The sequence below is a fragment of the Anomalospiza imberbis genome, chromosome 23 (genome assembly GCF_031753505.1).
Source record: "Anomalospiza imberbis isolate Cuckoo-Finch-1a 21T00152 chromosome 23, ASM3175350v1, whole genome shotgun sequence".
Lineage (NCBI taxonomy): Eukaryota > Metazoa > Chordata > Aves > Passeriformes > Viduidae > Anomalospiza > Anomalospiza imberbis.
Window position 1 is genome coordinate 7,350,514 of NC_089703.1, and position 21,040 is coordinate 7,371,553.

Sequence of the window (21,040 nt, forward strand, 5' to 3'; positions counted from 1 at the left end):
TCTCTCCAAATGCATGCCTTTGAATTTAATCTAACTGTGTCACCATCACCCAGCGTATTTATGTGTGTGATGCTGCAAACATATTTAATCAAGGCAATGTTACCCACTGGAGTGCCTGAGCTCCCCAAGTCCCCTAGAGAATGCATCTGGTTTCGATTTTAATACCTGACAGGGACACCCCACCCCTTAGAAAAAATAAAATCAGGAATCTAGCAGATCTAACAGAGTATTTCACAATGGAGTTGCACAGTGTATGCACTCAATCGCTCCATTTCCCAGAAGATTCATTACAGTTACATTAGAAAGTCAAATCAGGCAATTCTGCAGTCTGGTGAAAGCTAGCATATGAAAGCAGGTTAATACAAAAGAATTTCATTTTAAATAGAGGACATTTAGGACTTTTAAAAGCAACATTATGATAAAAATTTCAGGGTGTTTATTCTGGCTTCAGAGCACGCTTTTCAAGTCTTGTTTCAGTGATGTAGCTGATTTTCTAAGGAGAGAGGGAGGGGATGTTGGATCTCCAAGGTTTGCCATCTTAATTACCCTCTGCTCCCACACGTGGCTCAGACTCGGGACAGATGTCCTTGTCCCCTCAGCAGCCAGGGCAGGGCTGAGAGCAGCTCTGAGCAGCAAAAACCCCGAGTGCATCACTCCCTCACTAACAAATCCCAGGGGGCTGCATCCCAGACAGAGGTGGCATTAACTACAAGATCCGAGGCATTTGAAGTTTCCTGCTCACCTCACAACAGAGGTATTATATCTAATTATTACCATTTAGAACCTTGCCTCCATCTCAGCGAGTAAAATGCAAACAGTGAATGTAATTACTCACTAAACTAATAATGTAAGACCTGATTGACAGGATGGAAGGAAAAAAAATCGGTTCAAAGCAGATTTAACTTGAGTCTAAGCTCAGCTGAATGAAGACAACCAATTTCAGAGCCATTGTTTACTACAAGCAAGACACCTCCAAACACACAAGTCCCACACAGAGCCACCAGCAGCACCAAACCCCCCAGAACACAGAGTGGCTGTCACAGCACCAGCCTTGGCAGCATTAATGATGAACTTCATGCACCCCTGCCTATGTTTAATTTAATACAAAACCAAATGCAGTCAAAACATCTGGTGCATTATTGATGGTTACCATGATAAATGAGATTTGACATTTCACAGGAACTCATTAGATATTCTACTTACACCCCACATTTAAAGTGTTTCTGATTTTACATCTCTTTGGGAAACACACACTGTGTGGATATTGAACTGGTGGTTTTGACCCCACTGTTTTAAAGGAATCGACTTGCACAGCTAATTACTAATACTGAGAATTTAGGCAGCACACAGCACATTCTTGTTCTACCCTCTGCTAACACAAATGCTCCTGAAATCCAAGAGAGTTTTTGTGTTGTCCCATTTGAAGGGCAGAGCTGACAAGGGGGGCATACAGGATGGTGCCACTGCTGCCCAGGGATCCTGAAGTGACCCCTCAGGAGCCCCAGCAGGCTCCCCGCAGCCTTTTCCATGTCTGAGTGAGATAATGCAGGAACAAACCACTGCAGGCCAAGCAAGAACTGCCTCCCTTCAATTTCTCACATCTCCACTCGAGAGCTGCACAAAAAGTTATTAAAATTAATGCAAACTATCATAACTCTGTCTTTTTATTACTGGTAATATTCCTTCTAAAATATTAGTCTCCTTGGCTGAACCAGCATGTCTTTTTGAAAATTGTCTTTGAAGATCAGAAACTCCTTAGCATAAAAAGTGAAACATGCAATCATGTTAATTTGACAAGGTAAAAGGGGGAGAAAAAAAATCACTTCAGCTTAGTATTTCTGAAACTCAGGCTATTCTTTCATTTAAAAGAGAGGGGGAAAAAAAAAAAAAAAGCATTTTTCTTTCCTGGTTCCCACTCCAGTAACAGAAGTGAGGATGTAACAAAGGCTTTTGGCACTCCAAGTGTTTTAAAAACAAAACAAGTAAGTTTCAAACTTGGCAAGCGCCCAAAGCAAACATCTCCCATCTCACATGAAATTACTAAGTTTGAATAAATTGCTGAAGCTCAAACAACCCTGGCAATCCAGTGAGTGCTCATCCCTCCTTGTTTGCATAATCAGCACCACAGCTATATATATGTATATATATATATGTATATATATATATATATATACACATACACACACACATGTAAGGAAGAGGCAAGAGCCTCAGCACATGTGTTGTATAAACAAGAAATTCCAGCTGGAATTTCTCACTCTTCCTTCCGAAGTTAAAGTGAGCTGCGTGCCCGGCCAAAACACCACATTATCCAGTTATTTCATCAAAAAGAAACACAGAGCATCCCCACTCTGCCGGGTTTTCTATCAAAAACCCCACAACCCAAGAACGTCATGAGCTGGCAGAAGCATCACAGCTTTCCAATATCCAAGTGCAGCCTGTGGTAACACTTGGTGCATGTCAATGCTGTATTCTCAAATCACTTGTTCCTCTCATCTGCTGTGCAGCAGGAAACGCTCAGAACAGCCCATTCCTCCCTGCTCCCCTGCACCACAGCGTTCCTGTGAGCAATCCATGCTCCCATTCCTGCTCCCAAAGGGCTCTGGACACCTCTGCAGTAATGGGCTCTGGATTGCAGAGCTGCAGAACAGCGTGTTCAGAGCTGAGCAGCACCCTGAGCAGCACAGACTCCTCAGAGCCATCCCGGGGGACAAGCTGAATGCCAGCACTCGGGATGACAGGGATGCTGCCAAATCATCCCGTTTCTCTGAGGTTATAATTGCAGAGGAATTCCCTGGGAAACCAGGGGTTCACAGAACTCACAGGCTCAGCTCTCCTGAGCACAGACACCCAGGTTTTTCAGGCACACCAATCCACCCACACGAGTGCAAACACACAGACCCACTCTGGGGCAGCCCTGACTGCTGCCTGCCCAGAGCTGCTTCAAACACCCAACAGCCAGCCCCGACAAAACACCATTTCCAGGAGTGCAGAGTAACCTCCTTTTCATAATTGCTCACTCCATTTTTAAAAGCATGTTCCTCTCCCTTACAGTTACAGAATGATTTCAAAAGCTTGAACCCATTAGACATTTGCCTCAGTCTGCCCTCAACAATAGCCTGGAGAGATAAAACTCTCATTTGTTTCCACAGAGGCCCTATTGATTCTGCTGTCACAGAATATGACTGTTCTCTCCTCATGCTGCTTTTCAGAACAGAGCATTCTGCCGTGGAGCTGCACTTTTACTGCCTTGCCTGTCTCCCACAGCAGCTCTGGAGCAGTGGTTTCTCACAGCACCACCCCTCTCCATCCCAGCAGAGCTTTCAGCAGGCAAGGCACAGATAAATCTACTTCACACACCCCAACACACAGGAGAGTTAATGCCAAGAAGCAGCCAGACTGTGGGGAACACCCAAACTCCCTGCACTGACTGCTCCCCACTATTCCAGCAGGAACATCCAGGAGTCTGGGAGCCAGGTGGAGAGGAACCACCTGTCTTACAGGAATCACCCACGGCATCACACAAGTGCTCATGGCTCTTCAGAAAAACAAGGTCAGAGGGCTTATTTCTGGCAGTGCTGTAAATGTGAGAGTCTCCAGGCTGATCCTGGGCTGTCACTGCAAAGCTGCCACGTTTTATTAGGACCAGGGAATATCGACTGCATTCCATCCCTGGAATGTCAATGATGTGATCCTGCAAGGGAAGTCGGGCACCATTTCCATTTCCAGGGCAGAAACAAGCAAGGCAATGCAATGTACAGAAATTGAAAAAAGAATAAAATTAGCTTGCTGATATTTGGGTCAGTATGGACCAGTCCAGCAACATCTGCCACTGACTTCATTTCCACCAGAGTGAGGACTAAATAAAGACATCAGAATTTAGCACACCAAGTATTTTACAGAGCTTACAGCAGGACCTAGAAACATTTTCAGTGATCCTGATCCAACTCCAGTTTTAATGCTGCAGCCACCTTTAGCTCACTAAGATGATTCTATTAACTATGGGGAAATTCCAGCTTCTCTGGTAGCAGGGAGGGATCCTCCAGTGAATCTGTGTCACAAATACAAGTTAGCTTATGGATGTTGAGATGGTTGGGGATGGACTAAGCTTAGTCCAAGGGCCACAGGGAGCTGCTCAGCCTCAGAGGCACCAGTGACACGGTGAGAACTGTCCCTGACTGTAACCCTGCCAGGCAGCTCTTGTCCAGCTGAACTCAGAGTTTCCACTCCTTGCTGAATATTCCAACAGCCTTATAAACCTCTTCTTAACCTCCCCACTTTCCTAATCCCTGGCAGTACAGGAACTTTTCCCCAGCATCCTGAACAGTTTCAGGAGGATAAAACTCACACATGAGAGTTAATATATGGTTCAAACAAGCATCAGATTGTTGCATGGTTTTCATACCAGCCCATGTAATCCCCGAGTTCCTCACATATGCCTTTCATTTGTGACATAATCACACATTTATTTTCCATTTCATAGCTTAATTTCATATACTGTTTACTTGATCTGGGGTCTGATCTTGCTGCAGCCAAGGGACATCATGCTCCTCCTTACCCATATAAAGGTGGAACGTACAAAGTCCTGCAGATCTCCTGCTCACCAACAGATCCACGTATTTATGGAAGAGAATTGCTCATACATTCCTCCCCCTAAACTACAAACATGAACTCTTAATACTTCACAAAAAATCTGGTGGGACAAACTACAGATACTCGACCAGCTCTTCTATAAACACTTTAAAACAACTGCAAAAGCTTCAAGTGTACTGGGAGGTGAGGGGGCAGAAAGAGGTATCAATATTTAATCCACTGCTAAAAGTGTAGCATCAAAGCTGCATCGGGGTGGCATAATGTTGCAGCTGGTTCCATTTTCATGTTCTTACATTAAGAAACCAGCTTTTCCTTTTGCATTATGTATTAAATAGTACATATTTTAGAATCTCAGAAAATCATCTCTAAGCCTTGCTAAGCCTTTATAATTGAAAAAATTGCATTTAGCATTTTACCAGCTAGACATGCATGAAATACCAAATTCAAGTGCAGAGCTAATGTTAATTTCTCCATAGTCTCCTGTGATCTACAAACCTTCTCAAACTCACCACATCTGCAAAACAGAGCCATCAATGTCGTTCACATCCTAACTTAAAGCACACTTGCATTCTTCATGTCTGAGCAAGGAAGTTCAGGCTTTCTATCCACACAGATTCCTTTCCTGAGAAAATTGCCACCATGTGGTGACTGGCCTATACACTGGATACTGCCCTGAACATACTGCCTGCCTGGAGGAGCGCTGAGAAACCAAGGAGCCGTGTTCGAAAACACACTGATGCACTTCTCACAAGCCTGGCCGTGAAAATCTGCCTTTGCAGGTGGCTCCAGAGAGGAGCTGTGTTTTCCCAGTTCCAAAGAGCAGCCTGGGGATGGTCAGTGCTGCATGACCTTTCCAGTTAAACCCAGACCCTGGACACGGCCCCTGGCCAGTCCCGAACACCAGGCAGGCACACGTTGGCAGTGCCAGCCCAGAGCAGCCTCACCCCGGGCACAGGCAGAGCTGCAGCAACAGAAATTGGACATATTGTTAACAGAATACATTTTTGGCAACCGAAGAGCAATTACCATCGGAATCCTTAATCATCTCGAGCATCCCCACAGTGGAGAGCTGGGTACCAGGCCGGGCAGAGGCAGGGTGATGTGGAGCTGGGACTGCAGCTCGGGCACAGCCCTGCCAAGGGGCACCAGCCCAGCCTGCTCCTGCCCCCAGCCATCCCAAACAACTGCAAGGCAGCTTCTCGGTAAAAAGGAGAGGGGAAAAGATCTTTTTCTACACCACATCCAGAGCAGAACAGTGCAACACATTCCTGCAGCACCGCTGAAGGCACTGGGAACTGGGTTTACCCATTAACACTCAATTCATCCCACAGAGCATCTCTCAAAGTAACACCTCACGTTTCCACAGCAGAAGCACACAATGTCAGTTTGCCCTGTTTGCTTTAACTCGCTGGGTCTAAAACACACGCCAGTGCAGCCTGGAGCTCCCCAGGCTGCCTGGCATCCATTATTAAAGCGAGCAGATGTTTATTCACACTGTGCCCGCATTGTGGCTGCAGCACAAGGCACCGTTCATGGCCCACCGAGGCCGGGCACTCCCTGCTCCGGGACGGACCCCAGCCCCACAAAGGCAGCCTTTCAGGCAGGCACAACTCGCTAATGGGTTTTGATAACAGCACAGACTCCCGCTGTATTCTTCTTCACTGCCCGACCTATTTCACAGGTCGTTCCAAACAGATCTGGATGCATAAAATCATCCTAAGCACTGCGTTTAAAGACATTATCTCCCTCAGCACAGGATCCCTCCAACACCTCTCCTGTATCGATTAAATGAACAACACAGCAAGGATTTACAAGTCCACCATAATAGAAACCATCTCCTCCAGCATCTGCTCATCAGTTCTTTGTGCTCCTTTATCCCCTCCACGCTTTAAGTGGTTTTCCATTTTTTAATAAAATACATTTCTGGTCACACCATGAAGAGCATCACCAGAATGCAAGAGCGCCGAAAACACTGAAAACAATATTCTTCCACTCAATATTTCTGAACAACCAAACATCACATTAAAAGAATAATAACACAAAAGACAATCACTCTGAAATATGGCCTCATTTTGTCAGCTAGTGTAGATTTTAAAAGTCAGATGCTTGCATTTTACTTGTCTTCCATTACTGGCAAATTAAAGCTATGAACAAATGCTGCGTAGGCAACAAATAATTCTACTAACACGCCAACAATCACTTTAATCTCTTCCACTTAACAACTCATGAACCTTTTATGAACATAATCTTCTAGAAGGTAGCTGGTAATACAAGATAATCCCAGTACAAGTTTAATTAAAAATACAAACTACATATAGCTCCATGCTTACCAACTCTTTCAGGCTGAAGGAGCAGGAGTGGCTATTACTAATAGCTCCGTTAATCTGGCAAACTGAAGTGCACAGGAACACGCTAGAGAAGCATTCAACAGACCATTTCCCACTGAAAAAAGAGCCCTCACAAATTCTAGCTTGCCTTAGCACAGCATTTAAACCCCCCCTGCTTTAAACAGCTGAACTAAAGCTTGCTTGCAGAGTTACGGATCCTACTTTTATCAAGAAAATCCAGTACAAGATTATTTATTGTTACAGGCTACAATGGAATTAATCGGAAACTAAAAATAAAAAAGCCATTTTCCTTTAGGAAGCATAGAATTTGAGTCACTTGGCTGTCAGATGGAAGTCAACATAGATTTCATTTGACTGCCAAGAACCTTATTTGACTGGACATAAAAGACATTTGCTATTTTTAAACATACCTCATGTAATCATTTAACCAGAGCCCTGTAATTCAGACCGGGGAGCTCTTTCCACATTCAAAAGCTGATCAGAGCACGGGTCTTTACAGTTCTGTTTAAGAGTTGGCTTCTTTCCAACAAATACAGTTTGCACTCCCAAGCTCCCCTAATAATCATCTGCACAGCTCTTTCCCCTTCTCCTAAACCCAGTCAGAAATGTTTCCAACTGCCTGGGAGCCTCCAGAAACCTTTTCTGCTTACTCTGACCACAGTCACTGCCTCAAACGTGTGGCAAGCAACAACCAGCCCAGGCAGGCCAACACTGGCCACTCCAGGGACAGTCAGTGGTCACGGGTGTGTCCAGCTCCTCGCTGCTCTGGGAATAATGAAATCCTAAACTTCACTCCAACAATCGAACTGCCACAAACACAGAAGTGGCACCTACCTGTGGCCCAAACCTGAATCTCTTTCTCACCTCAACCACCATCTGTGTAACTCTGAGCTTTACAGTTGCTCAGAGTCTCAGGAGGAATTCTCTTTAACACAGATGAGCAAATACATCTCCGATGAACTCTCCTGACACACACAGAATGAAGTGATGTGTAAGTGAGCTGTCACACTCTTTTTGAGAAGCACATTCCCCAAACCCTTACATTTTCCACTGTTTTTTTTTTTCCATTTTCCTTTTGGATGGGGCTGTGCCATGGTGAAAGGCACAGTAAGGGCTCTTTTTCACACCAAGAAAATAGCAAGAAATCCCATGCTGGAGGAAAAAAGTGCACAAGCAAGCAAAATTAAACCTTGTGATCTAACACAGATTCCTTTAAACACGTTTCAGCTCTGACACTTCACTGAGAACTAAAGGCATAGCAAATATTTTTGCCTCCTACAAGACACAATCAAATTTCGGACACAGCTGAATGAGTTACCACTACAGAGAAATGTGGGTTTCCTCAAGCTCGGGATCATCATAAAAGCCAGACTCTACAAAGGCTCTGTCCTCTCAGGAACACACTCCGCTCATGGCAGCAGCCAAATGCAATTCCCCTGGATCCCCAGCTCCTGCAGGGATCTGGGAGGGTGCTGTGGCTCACAGGAAAGGCTTCCACATGTGCAGGACAAACCCTTCAGATGCTGCACTCTGACAGCATTTAGCAGCTCCCTGCTCTTAAATGATTTGATGCATTTCACTACCCAGGGCTACCCCCAAATGTCAGCCTCCCCGTGCTCCCGTCAGCTCCGCTTCTCACGAATGTGAAAGCCTCCAATTCAGGCAGTGCTCAGTCCCCAGAGCACTCAGGGGTTGTTTTGATACCAGTGGCTTAAAAACAAAACACAAAACCAAACCACCTAAAAATTGCACTGTGCTACAGAGACAACACTGGCAGCCCTCCCTGACAGCCAATTTATCTGCAGTCCAAAGCCAGAGCTAATCAAGTCACCAGAGCAAGCACATCAGGCACGTGCCACGCTCGGCAGCTCCTCCTGACAAACACTTAACATCTGCAGCCTTCTGAAACACCAGCCATTTCTCCACAGCTGCAGAAGTCAAACTGTGCTATGGATGGCTGGCCCCCGAAGAACTATTTCTGCAAGTAGGAACTGATGACCTGAGAACTGGGAACATCAAGGAACTAAGCAGGCAGCAATCTCCCAGGGATGCCTAAGGATGCTACTCAAATAGCTTCTGCCCGCACAAAAATCCACTCCTCTCAAAATTGAATGTATTTTTTGAGGCATTTGCCTGAGCACTGAAGGCAAGGGCTTTGCTGCTGTCAAGAGGTACCTTTAAGGTACCTTTTAAGTCTGGTGTCTTTCTGTATCAACATAATGTGGAAAATGAATGCAGTGGACCTCAAAAAAAGACCCAACTAGAGGGGAAAAAATAAGTCCCAGTCCATAAATGAGGCAAACTCATGCACATGCCTAAGTGCACTCACAAGAGAAGCAAACCCTCCTGCCCCAGCCATTCTCCCTGATAATTGTTTGTTTGAGTTTTATTTTAGAGTGTAAGGACTATTTTGGTTTTACTTGTGACACCAGCTCACTACAGCCACCACCTCTTCTCTAATCACAGCCCAGACAGAAAGGCCACAGCAGCTCAAAAACACATCCAGGCACACAGAGAATAGACCTGGTTGGACTTCAAACAGAAACTTTAGATCACAGAGGGATCAGTGTTTCCTGCACTGCAAGTATTAATCTCTTCTGCCTCATTTTCCTCCCCGGAGCCCGCCCTTCCTCTCCCCAGGGAAGAGAGAACACAGATTTGATTCTTCATACACCCACTGGACCACAGACTGATTTAAAGAACCTTATTTAAATGAGGTGCAAATTATGTTCCTACTGAACTGGATTCTACAGAACATATTTTTATTAAAACCAAACATGTACATAGGAAATATCCCCCTGGCTTTCCCTCCAGTGGGGTGACTCCACCTCCTTCCATCCTGGAAGGCTCATTCAACATTCAGAACTTCACCTTTGTGCACCTGAAAGTGAAATCCCAACCCCTGCAGTTTCAGGAGGAAGAGAGAAGGATCCTCAGGGAGTATTTCCAATGTTGATTGGGAAGGGCTCTCTGCAGGAGCCCATCAGGAACAGGAGGGACACCAAGGGCAGGACTCGGCACCAGGAACGCTCAGAGCTGTCCTGCCTCATCTTTCTGCTCCACCGAATGCACAAATACCTAAACCAAGGGCAAGATTATTCCTGCAAAGCTTATTTTAAAGGCAAACTTGATCCAGGACAAGACATAAAAGAGTTCTGAAAACCACAGAAAACAGCAAACCAGAAATTTATTCTAAAACCTTTAAGGAAAAAAAATTAATATAGCTCAAATTTGGCATCTAACAGAAGAGGCATTTAAAAAACAATAAGAATAATTTCCATTCAATACCAAGGAATTAGATAGTCTCTACAGCTGCTGGTATGACAAAATCCTAAACTACTTTGCTATGGACAAGTAATACCAATTAGATACACTGGGACACAAAATAACAAATGCAAAGATACAACATCCAGTTGCCATCAGAATTAGGCCTTTAAGTAAAAAAGCAAAAGTCTTAAACTCAAAGGTCCAGTGAGAACGTGGTGATCTGCAGTGAAAAGGAACACAGAGCTCAGTGATGTTTTGATGCAAATATACCATTATATGCATATATTTATATATATTTATGTTTTTATTCATTAACTACCTGCTTTACGATCACTGCAAAAAGGAAATATCGTGTTTAACTAAGTTAAACACATTTTTAGATTAGCAGAGTAAACAGACACAGCAAATTGGCACTTTCTTATTGCCCAAGAGCTATAAAGGTCCCTGATAACAAAGTACCCTCACACCTCTCTTGTAAGCAGAGGAACAAAACTGCAATGAGTTACTTGGCTCAAGGTCATGCAATGAGTTTGGCGACTTTTTGAAGTGTCTGGAGCACAATCCAAATGTTGTGGTACCAACATCTAAATTCTTGTCAGGAATTAACAACCTGGAATCTTCCCAGTCTCTCTTGGTACCTGCTTGTACCCTGGCCCTTTATCATCTCCAGGAATTAAAGAGATAACCTGAGTGCAATAAGCTGGGGATCTAATGCAGGACACATGCTCGGGTTCCAGCAGAACGTCCTGAACAAGGGATTCACCAGGAATCCCTCCCAGCCTCCGCTGCTCCCCAGAACATCCCAGGTGTTCATCAGAGCAGGACAGCAAGGACGAGCGCGAAGGAACTTCTGGGGACGCCCAAGACTTGACTAAACATACACAAAAGTAATTACATTCCACATCTTGCCAACTCGTACTTTGGGACAAAAGCTGTGGAAGGAGTTATTTGCTGACTAATTAGCGCAGGGAAGAACACGTTAATTGAGGCAGGGCTGCAGAGAGCAGTGAGGACCCAGAGAACTGAGCAGCAGCTCTGCTGCTCCAAAGAGAAGCAGTTACACAATGAAACCCAACAATGAAGGACTGAGGCTATTCAGCATGAAGACAAGCAGGAAATAAGAATCAAATGACTTTTTCCAGCCAGAAGAATGAGCAGATATGCTGTTTACAGGCTGTTTAACAAAGCCAGCTCTGGAAGGTGAGCTGTGACAGGGACTGAGACTCAGGGAAAAAGAAACATCCTCAAACACTCACATAAATCACCAAAAAGCAGAACAGGGAGAACCTCAAAGTCTACAGTGGGGAAGTGAGCAGAATGATGAAAAAAAACCTAAGCAGAGGTACAAAATAAACATGTTACAAGTCACATACATTTCTAGTGACCTGCTAAAGGACGTGCGAGATAAAGGAACGTGTCACTGATAAATCCAGAACCTCCGTGTGAATTAGTACAACTAAAAAACAACCTTCAGATCACCAGACTGTGTGCACCACTGCCTTTTCACCTACTGCCCTCCAATAGCTCAAATCTCTGCTGAAGCATTCAAACAGCAGCCAGGACTGTTCCAGCAGAGCAGAAGAGAACCTGGATTCTGCCTCAGTTTTTTTTTTTTCCAAGAGCAAGGTTTCCCTGATCAACCACAGACAGGAGGGGCAAATCAAGGGGGTAAGCCAGTTATTTCCTGGGGAGTTATTAGCTGGGCATTTGACACACAGCAGTCTTTAAGTGTACAGGTAAATAGGTTTGTTGAATCATTGAGTAAAGGTTCTCATCTGTAGGGTTCATGTTGGAAGGCAAGTAACATAATTCAGTGGTTTAAGGAGCAGTCAGAGCCAGGTCTATTAAGTTTCATGAAAATGAATGACCTTAGAGACATAAATTACATTTCCTGCATCTCACTCCCAGTTTGTAGAAATGAGGATTAAGTGTTTAAGTCTCCTGCACCGACCTCATTAGAAGATCTTTAATGGAGACACTGCATTCCTTCCTACCCAGGCTGCACCCCTGGCAGTACCAGGCACCAAAGGACACACAGCCATTGGGAAATTGTGTTTCCTTCCCCTAAAGCAGGGAGCAGCTGCTCTGATGAACCTGTGTTCTTTCTTCATTCAAAGCCCATCTGAAGGCCCCAATTGTCTGACACCACCATTTTTTACTGGGTATTTCTCAGGGAAATACAACCCTTAAAGCACTAGAATTCCATGATCTACAGCACTTTCTTCTTTCATATTCATGACACTTTTCATGTAAACATATTCCAGTCCCTTGTGGATGCTGGCATCAGCAGACTACTGCCATATATGCACTTGTTTAAGAAGATTCATAATCCTTAAACACATACATTTAATAGCTTTGATATTTAGCACAAAGCTGCTGATCCCCTAACACCCTATAATGCATAGTTAATTACTAACTGAATTTGCCATTTTTCTTTAAACCAGGGAATAAACTGGTTGCCAAAACAGTAAGCTTTGACAGAAACCATCATATTCCGGTTTAATTCTCTATTTCACCACACCAAAACACTCAAGTCTAGATCATCCTGCTTTACTTTGCAATTCAACCACATAATTACTGTAGGTGCTCAGGTTTAAAACATGGTGCAGTCCTACCAGCTCCCTCCAGACCACTGTGACCTCAGCAGGAATAGAGAAAAGGCCTCTCTGGTTTAGTTTTTGTTAAAATTTTAAAGCCATTAGCTAAAATGAGACCATGTGTCAGTTTGTGCAATACATGGGTGGTTATGGAACAGGCAGTGCTCAAAGTCTGCTGAGCCAAGCTCTGAGTGCAGGGCTGAGATCCCAGGAGTCAGAGCCACTCTGATTTAAGTGTCCAGAGCCGTTTCCTAAAGCACAGACACAAAAGGGCTGCTGGAAGTCACCTGTCCTTCAGGGGAGGAAAACTGGCACCTTCCACGTGCTGCCATGGCAGTGAACACCTGCTGCATAACTAACACTGGCACTTGTGGGGAAAATGGTATAAACACACACACAGGTTCACATCGAACCAAGGAAAAGCTGGGCTTTCTAAAAGTTTCAACAGTGCCTTCTCGCCGGTAAGAAATTCTGCTCCTTAGTGGTTTTATTCATTTTTAGTACATGACAAGAGTGTTTCCCCTATGCACTTTACCAACAGTTGTAGGAGATGCCTGCTCCCAGACCAGCTGACACTACAGTGCTTCCAAAGAGCTCCAAAACAAAAGAAAAAAGAAGGCAAATCTGCAGGAAGATGGGCCCAGTGCCCAATAATTTGTCTGCTTCCACCCCAAACCAGTTGGCCACATGAAAAGGACCAACATAAAGGAGACACTGCTCATCACCCAGACAGAAATATTTATTAGCACTGGATGACACAACTTCCTTTCTCTTTCTTTATCCCCTTTCCTCAGAGAAAACAAACTTCCCTAATTCACCTCAGTTCCCCCTTCCCCCCTCCCCAATTCCCTCCTTCTCTTATTTCATGCCAGTAACTTGTAGTGCATAATGAATTTCCAACCAGCCTGCCACGACAGTCATCTCAGCAATAACCAACATTCCTGAAAGTTTTGTGCAAGCCAGCAGATGGATAGGAAAAAACTCTCTAATTAATTACATCCCCAGTAAGGCATGGCCAGACAGAAAGCAGCATTTGGGGTTTTGCTTGGCAGCCAGGAGCCCGTAGGCACAGCCATGTTATTGCCCGCTCAACTGTTAGGAAGGACAGTGGAAAAAAGAGGATTTCACTGGCAACAGGGATGGAGGGAGCAAACTTCAGGACTTACCAGCTCCTGTCTCCTCGGCAGAAACACTAAAACAGAACCTTCATTAGTTTTGCTGATCAGGAAAATAAATTTACACTCCAGCCCTCACTGCCTATACTAGAAATGATCAGGGAACACCCATCATCATAAAAGAGAAATCCTGTTACATATCTGAAACAGGCCAAAAGTGACTCTCAGTACCAGGGATTAATAATACCACGGTAACTTTTTTTTTTTTATTACAGACAAGTAGATTAAATACATAGATTAACTAAGAGCTCAGAATTAACGAGCACTCATTTTCCTCCACTTATCCTGAATCTTATAATGTGAACTGGCCCCTCATTTGTGTTCTGTAGGAAGAACAAAAGACAACCTACACAGTCAGAGAATAGCCCATTTTTCAGTAACTCAATCATCAAAACTTACCTTTTAATCTATGGAATTTATGTGATACCTAAAGCGATCCACATTTTCAGAACTGCACTTCTAACATAATTAAGATGCCAAATGCAAATGGAACCCTTTCTGTCTGGAATCCAGAGAAAGACCAGCACCTTGACACAGTGCATTCCAAACACCCTTTTCTAAGGATTCCAAAGAAAAACCGGTGACCATTCCCCCCGCTGGGCACAGAGGGAAATGTGATGTTTGGACCCGCGCTAGTTTCGCTTTTCTCTAGGTCAGTGTACAATTGCGGGTGCTCAGTGAACTAACAAACATTTGCATTAAAAAACAAACCCGAAGCCCAAGCACACAACACCTATTGAGGCAGGCACAGCCAGGCCAATATTTCGATCTGCTTGTGCTTTTCAGTCCCTTGCAGGCAGCCCTTGCCCCCGTGGGCTGCGAAGGCACAAGGAGCCAGGGCAGCATTCAGATCTTGTTTGCTCCTTTGTTCCCCCATCAGCCTCTCTGAAAGGAGCACTTGGGCACTGCCACCAACATCAGCAAAGCCTGTGGAAAGCGCTGCTGGCAAAGGCACAGCCAGAGCACAAAGCTGCCTTGTGGATCCTGCTCCCCAACACCTCTATCACCCCAAGGAGGGCGCGGGTTTTCCCCCCAGAATGGCTGGAAAAGCCATTCCCAAAGAGCAGCTGATCACACTCACCCCCTTCTCCCTGGCCCAACCAACCAACTCCTCAGCAGGAACCCGCAAACTTCATTTCAGGCAGCTTTTTAAAAAAAAGCACATTAAATAAACAGGTTTCCAATCAATAGAGGGTTGTTCTGTTACGGTTCAAAGATAGGTTTCACTTAAAAATATGCTGCATTTTAAACCTATCGATTTAAATTTAAGCTCTGAGCTAAAATCAGAGAGTATGCATCCCTTTAAGTGAAGCAGGACGATTTGTTTAGACTTCATGCAACTGAGACAACTGCAACATACAGTAAAACCAGAGTGAAAAATAGCTGAACATTTAAAATAGCTAGTCTAGCCAGGATGCCACTTTAAAAAAACCCAAATACCAGTTCATTAGAACTTAGAGTTGGTTGTTTTGAGTTTGTTTGGGTTTTTTAATGGTTAACTCCAACCCCAGCCACCGCTTTATAATTTATGTCCTTGCTCCCTCATCTCATTTCAGGATCACATAATAACTAATTGTTTTCCAATTGTCATTATTTTTCCAACTAGAAATTAAGCACAATCCGGGCACTGTTCACACACCAAGAGCAGAGTGTAACCTGGCACTGAGGCTCACAGGGTCCTTCGCAGAGCTGGGAATGAAGTCAGAGCCCCCTCGGGCAATGCAGGCTGTGAACAGCCCTGCTGGGAGGACAAGGCACCTTCTGCAGGGCCATTACCCCTCCACTGACACACACTCTAAATTCTGTGCGCTCCTGGCACACCTGTGTCCCCTCCCTCTCCCAAAAGTGAAAGGAGTTCTTCATGGGCTAAACAACCACCCGGCGTGGCTTCAACAGAAGGATGCAGTTTGGAGCTGTGAGAATAAATTTACAGATTGAGTGCTATTTTAAAAAGTCAGTTATTAAAGCACAACACCAAAATGCCCTTTTTCTCACCTAAGCTGCAACCAGTGTTAACAATTGCAGGGTCACAGAATCTCCTGAGCTGGAAGGGACCATGAGGAACAGAGTCCAGCTCTCAGCCCTGCCCAGACACCCCAAGATCCCACCCAGTGCATCCCTGAGAGCTCCAGGAGCTCCGGCAGCCTCGGGCCGTGCCCATTCCCTGGGGAGCCTGGGCAGTGCCCAGCACCCTCTGGGAGAAGAACCTTTCCCTGAAATCCAACCTGACCCTCCCCAGCACAGCTTCAAAAATCACACACACACACATCTCTTCAAACCCATGAATGTTGTCACTCACTTTGCTGTGGCAGCCCTGAATGTGCACCCACAACTCCACAGGAAGCAAACAACCCCACCAAGGTAAAACAAACCCCTGGGTGCAGAGAAATCACTGCCTGCCAAGCCACCAGGGGTGACTGCTGAGGGCAGGGCTGTCTCTCCTGGTCCCACTCACCTTTCGGCCCAGGAAATGCTCCCTGTTTTGGACAGGAACATCAGGAGCTTTGTCCAGGGGCACAGTTACCTACCCCAGGCTGTGCAGAGTGCAAATTCACACGGCACAGGAATCCCAGAGCCACGGAGAGGCAGCACAAGGGCTTCACTGCACCTCTCTGACCTCACACCACAGCATTCGTGCAGACAATAGCCACAGTCTCTGGCCACACCAAAGCTGGGAGTGGGAGAAAAATACCCAGAAATGTCCTCAAGCCAGAGGCAACCACCACATTTTATTCAGGTGAGGAAAATGAAGTAATGTGCCCCAATTACACACTGAAGTCAGCTAAAGAGTCAAAACCAAAACTCAGGGACCTCATGATTAAACTATGACGGTCACCGTTTCCTGTTTTCCAAAGGATCCAGCACACTGGCAACTTTTGCTCAACAGCCACGTTATTTTTCACTCCCTTCTGCAACCTCAGCATCACCAGCTAGCCAGCTGAGATTTTACCATACCTCAGCAGCCCAACAACCCCACATCTCAAGCCAGCAGCTGCTCCTTTACATCCTCAGCACCAGCCCAGCCCAGCGAGGAGGAAGGGGCTGCACCCAGCGATCCTGGGGGTGCCCCCCAGCTCCAGACACCCCACGATTCTACAGCTGCTCTGGGCCTTTCCACAGCCGCTGCTGGCAAAACAAAAGCCTGGAACAATCACCAGGAAGGGAAACCGTGTATACGCTGGAGTCAACCTCTGCACTTCCTCTTGCTTTTGTCATCCCGAGGCTTTTATGTGACGTGTCCTCCCCTGGCAGCAGTTTCCCCGCACTCACAGCTCCGGAGCGAGCCCACAGGCAGCACGGGGGATGCGAGGAGCGGCAGAGCCCGCGGCCAGGCGGGCGGGTGTCCGTGCGGGAGGTGCAAGGGAGGAAGGAAAGTTCAATGGAGCGCACGGCACTTCCCAGCCTCACCTCGCGTGCTCCCGCCGCATCCGCGGTGCCTGCGCGCCCTGCAGCCGCCGATCGCCCCTCTTCTCCCCCCGCGGCCCCGAAAGGCCGTGCTGGGGAGGCAGGCAAGGGCAGGAAGCGCCGCCGGGGCTCGGCGTGCCCCTGCTCCGCGGAAAAAGGCGCCGTGCGAGGCAGCGGAGTCCCGGCGGCGGCGGGCGCAGAAGAACAATGAGCTCGCAGCCCGGGCATTGTGTGCAGGCAGCTCCTGCTCTGCCCTCCGGAGCGCGGCCGCGAGCACCCAAAACACACCCAAAACACCCCCGGGCCAGCCGGGCACGGACACCAGCCCCCTCCGCCATCCCGGGGGCACACTCGGGCACGGAGACCAGCAGGAGACGGCTTTACCACAAGTGCTTTTATTATCACAGAAACGTTTCCACGCCTCCTAACCACCATGGATTTCTCGATTCTAAGGGAGCTGGGTATCAAAAGGAAAAATTAAAAAAAAAAAAAAAAAAAAGAAAAAAAAAATAAAGACACCCCCACAATGCTTGTCTGGCGATAACAGAACAACAAAAAAATATGTTGTACGTTGCACATTATTCAAAAATTTGACATGTGCCTTTCACGACCAAGAACTACTTCTATTGACACAGTGTTCATTTGTATCTGGTTAAACCCCACATTTTAGAACAGGCACACTACCTGAATTGTCACTTATCTGCTCTGAGAACGCATTTTTACTGAATTCTAACAGCATGAACTAGTGCATGAGGCTCCTCAATTCAGCTGCACGGGTGCACAAGCGAAATAACACCTCTGATTTCAATAATTGGCCAATGTAAGCCAGGAGTAAACAGCCATCAGACAGCAGCCTGCTGACTCCATAAAAACCCTCTGAGCTCCTCATCTCCAAGAACGCTGCTGCTTCGAGGAAAAACTCAGCATCAGAACTCAGCAAACCAAAATAACTGCAAGCAGCCTGTAAAAATAAATCTAAGGGCAGAGACACCTCAACAATGAATCATATTGTTTTCTTCCCAGCAATTTCTTGAGCAGTCAGTTTCAGCAATGAAGCCTTCAATGTTGACTACCTCCTACTACTTTCCTGATTCTGGGCATCTTCTTTTCACGCTTCAGAAAGAGAAATGGGAACAAAACAAAACAAACGAAAGAGAGAAAAAAAAAAAAAAAAACAGAAAGAAGAAAGAGAAAACCCCACCCCTTCCTATGCTACCGAAAATGTTATGATTAAATCAATTTGCATAAAATCTTCATTTCAGGATTCCATACCTACACACATGAAAGCAAGCGTGCCTTTTAAACAGCTAAGCCGTCCACCCGTGTGCGTGCATTTAAATCAAATCTAAGTCAAACACCCCCTTTATTTGGATGGTTCACAAGTTAAGCCTTTCCCCGAGCACATTATTCCTACGGAGCACCAGGCAGACACGACAGACGAGCGGTAAAATAAAGCAATAAAGGAAGAAACGCGGATAAAACAAACAAACCACCCCCGAGCACACACCGCCCAGCCCCGGCGGGCAGAACTCCGCGGTGCCCCCGCGGGAGCATCCCCGCAGCCCCGGCGGAGCTCGCTCCCTCCCCGCGCTCCCCGGGGGCGGCCGCGGCCTCTCCCCGCCACCGCGGCCCACCCACCTCGGCGGGCTCTACACCATCCGCGGCGGCTCCGGGGCGCTGCCGGGACAAAGCGGCGGCGGCGGCGGCGGCGGCGCGGGGGGGAAGCGAGCGGCGGGGACCCCGCGCGGTGCCTCAGCAGCGGCAGCCCAGGGGCATCTTCCCGGGGAACAAGGAGGGGACGGAGGAGGAGGAGGAGGAGGAGGAGGAGGAGGAGGAGGAGGAGGAGGAGGAGGAGCAGCGGCCGGTCCCGCGCTGCCCCCGCCCGCCCCTGGCCTCGCGCACGCACGCACCGCGGGCACCCAGCAACGCCGCCGGCCGCGCGCCCCGCCAGTATCGCCGCGCGCCATTGGCCGCCGCGCCGCGCCGCGTGACCCGCCGGCCAATGGCGGCGCGGGATGGAGGGGATTTAAACGCGAGGGGAGGCGGGGGCGGCGCCGGGCACAAAGGCGGCCGTGAGGGAGGGAGGCGAGGCGGCTCGGATTGGCCCCGGCGGGGCTCACCGCCTTCCTTCCCCGTCTTCCTCCCTTCTCTCCCTCCCCCTGGTTCTGCGGGCCGGTTCCGGGATCGCTGTCCCGAGCGCCACGGGGGTTGTTTTGAGGCGTCTTTGTCCCCCGCTGCTCCCAGCCCAGGTGTCGGCTGTGGAATCACGACATGGGTGAAGGTAGAAAGGAGCTCTGGGACCTTCGAGTCCGGCTTGCGGCCCGTGCCCACCTTGTCCCCAGCCCAGAGCACCGAGTGCCACCTCCGGCCATGGGGACTCAGAACCCCCCTGGGCAGCCCCTGCCCACGTCTGAGCACCCTTACCGTGAGGAGATTCTCGGTGCCCAGAGGTCCAGCCTGGCAGCACAGACCTTCCAGAGGTCCGGCCCGAGCCTTCCCTGGTGCTGCTCAGGGGGAAATTGACAGAGCTGCTGCGTGGTTTGGCTTGGAGGGACCTTAGAGCCCATCCCATCCCACCCCACCCCACAGCTTCCCCTATCCTGGAACACTCTCAGGGATGGTCAGCCCAGTGAGGATGACCCTGGTGCCCAAGGACACTCAGGGATGGTCAGCCCGGTGAGGATGACTCTGGTGCCCAAGGACACTCAGGGATGGTCAGCCTGGTGAGGATGACCTCGGTGCCCAAGGACACTCAGGGATGGTCAGCCCGGTGAGGATGACCCCGGTGCCCAAGGACACTCAGGGATGGTCAGCCCGGTGAGGATGACCCCGGTGCTCCAGACACTCAGGGATGGTCAGCCCGGTGAGGATGACCCCGGTGCTCCAGACACTCAGGGATGGTCAGCCCGGTGAGGATGACCCCGGTGCCCAAGGACGCTCAGGGATGGTCAGCCCGGTGAGGATGACCTCGGTGCCCAAGGACGCTCAGGGATGGTCAGCCCGGTGAGGATGACCCCGGTGCCCAAGGACACTCAGGGATGGTCAGCCCGGTGAGGATGACCCCGGTGCTCCAGACACTCAGGGATGGTCAGCCCGGTGAGGATGACCCCGATGCCCAAGGACACTCAGGGATGGTCAGCCTGGTGAGGATGACCCCGGTGCTCCAGACACTCAGGGATGGTCAGCCCGGTGAGGATGACCCCGGTGCCCAAGGACACTCAGGGATGGTCAGCCCAGTGAGGATGACCCCGATGCCCAAGGACACTCAGAGATGGTCAGCCTGGGGAGGATGACCCCGGTGCCCAAGGACACTCAGGGATGGTCAGCCCGGTGAGGATGACCCCGGTGCCCAAGGACACTCAGGGATGGTCAGCCTGGTGAGGATGACCCCGGTGCCCAAGGACACTCAGGGATGGTCAGCCTGGTGAGGATGACCCTGGTGCTCCAGGCTGAGCAGCCCTGCTGTGCTCACGTCCCTCTGTCCTGGACATGTCCGACGTGCGCTGCTTGCCCCGAGCTGGCTCGTTCTCATGAATTAGTGAACAGTCATCGGCCTTAGGAGTAAATGTGTGTGAAGTGTCTTCATTGGGAGGCGAGGCACAGAACTTTATGGCTCTGTCAGAAGCTGCAGCCCGTCAGCCCTCCGAGGTTCACA

The 21,040-nt window shown here is 48.0% G+C and overlaps 1 protein-coding gene across 3 annotated transcripts in view; it reads right to left on the minus strand.

Moving 5' to 3' along the window:
- The window catches only part of RERE (arginine-glutamic acid dipeptide repeats), a 174,643-nt gene extending 155,436 nt beyond the window's left edge, over positions 1-19,207 (minus strand). Inside the window, exon 1 of one of the 3 annotated variants that reach the window (XM_068171477.1) lies at positions 19,024-19,207. The gene's annotated coding sequence lies outside the window, so the exon portion shown is untranslated. The remainder of the gene's footprint in view (positions 1-19,023) is intronic. The other 2 variants (XM_068171471.1, XM_068171476.1) reach the window with 2 other exon arrangements.
- Positions 19,208-21,040: the final 1,833 nt, after the last annotated feature.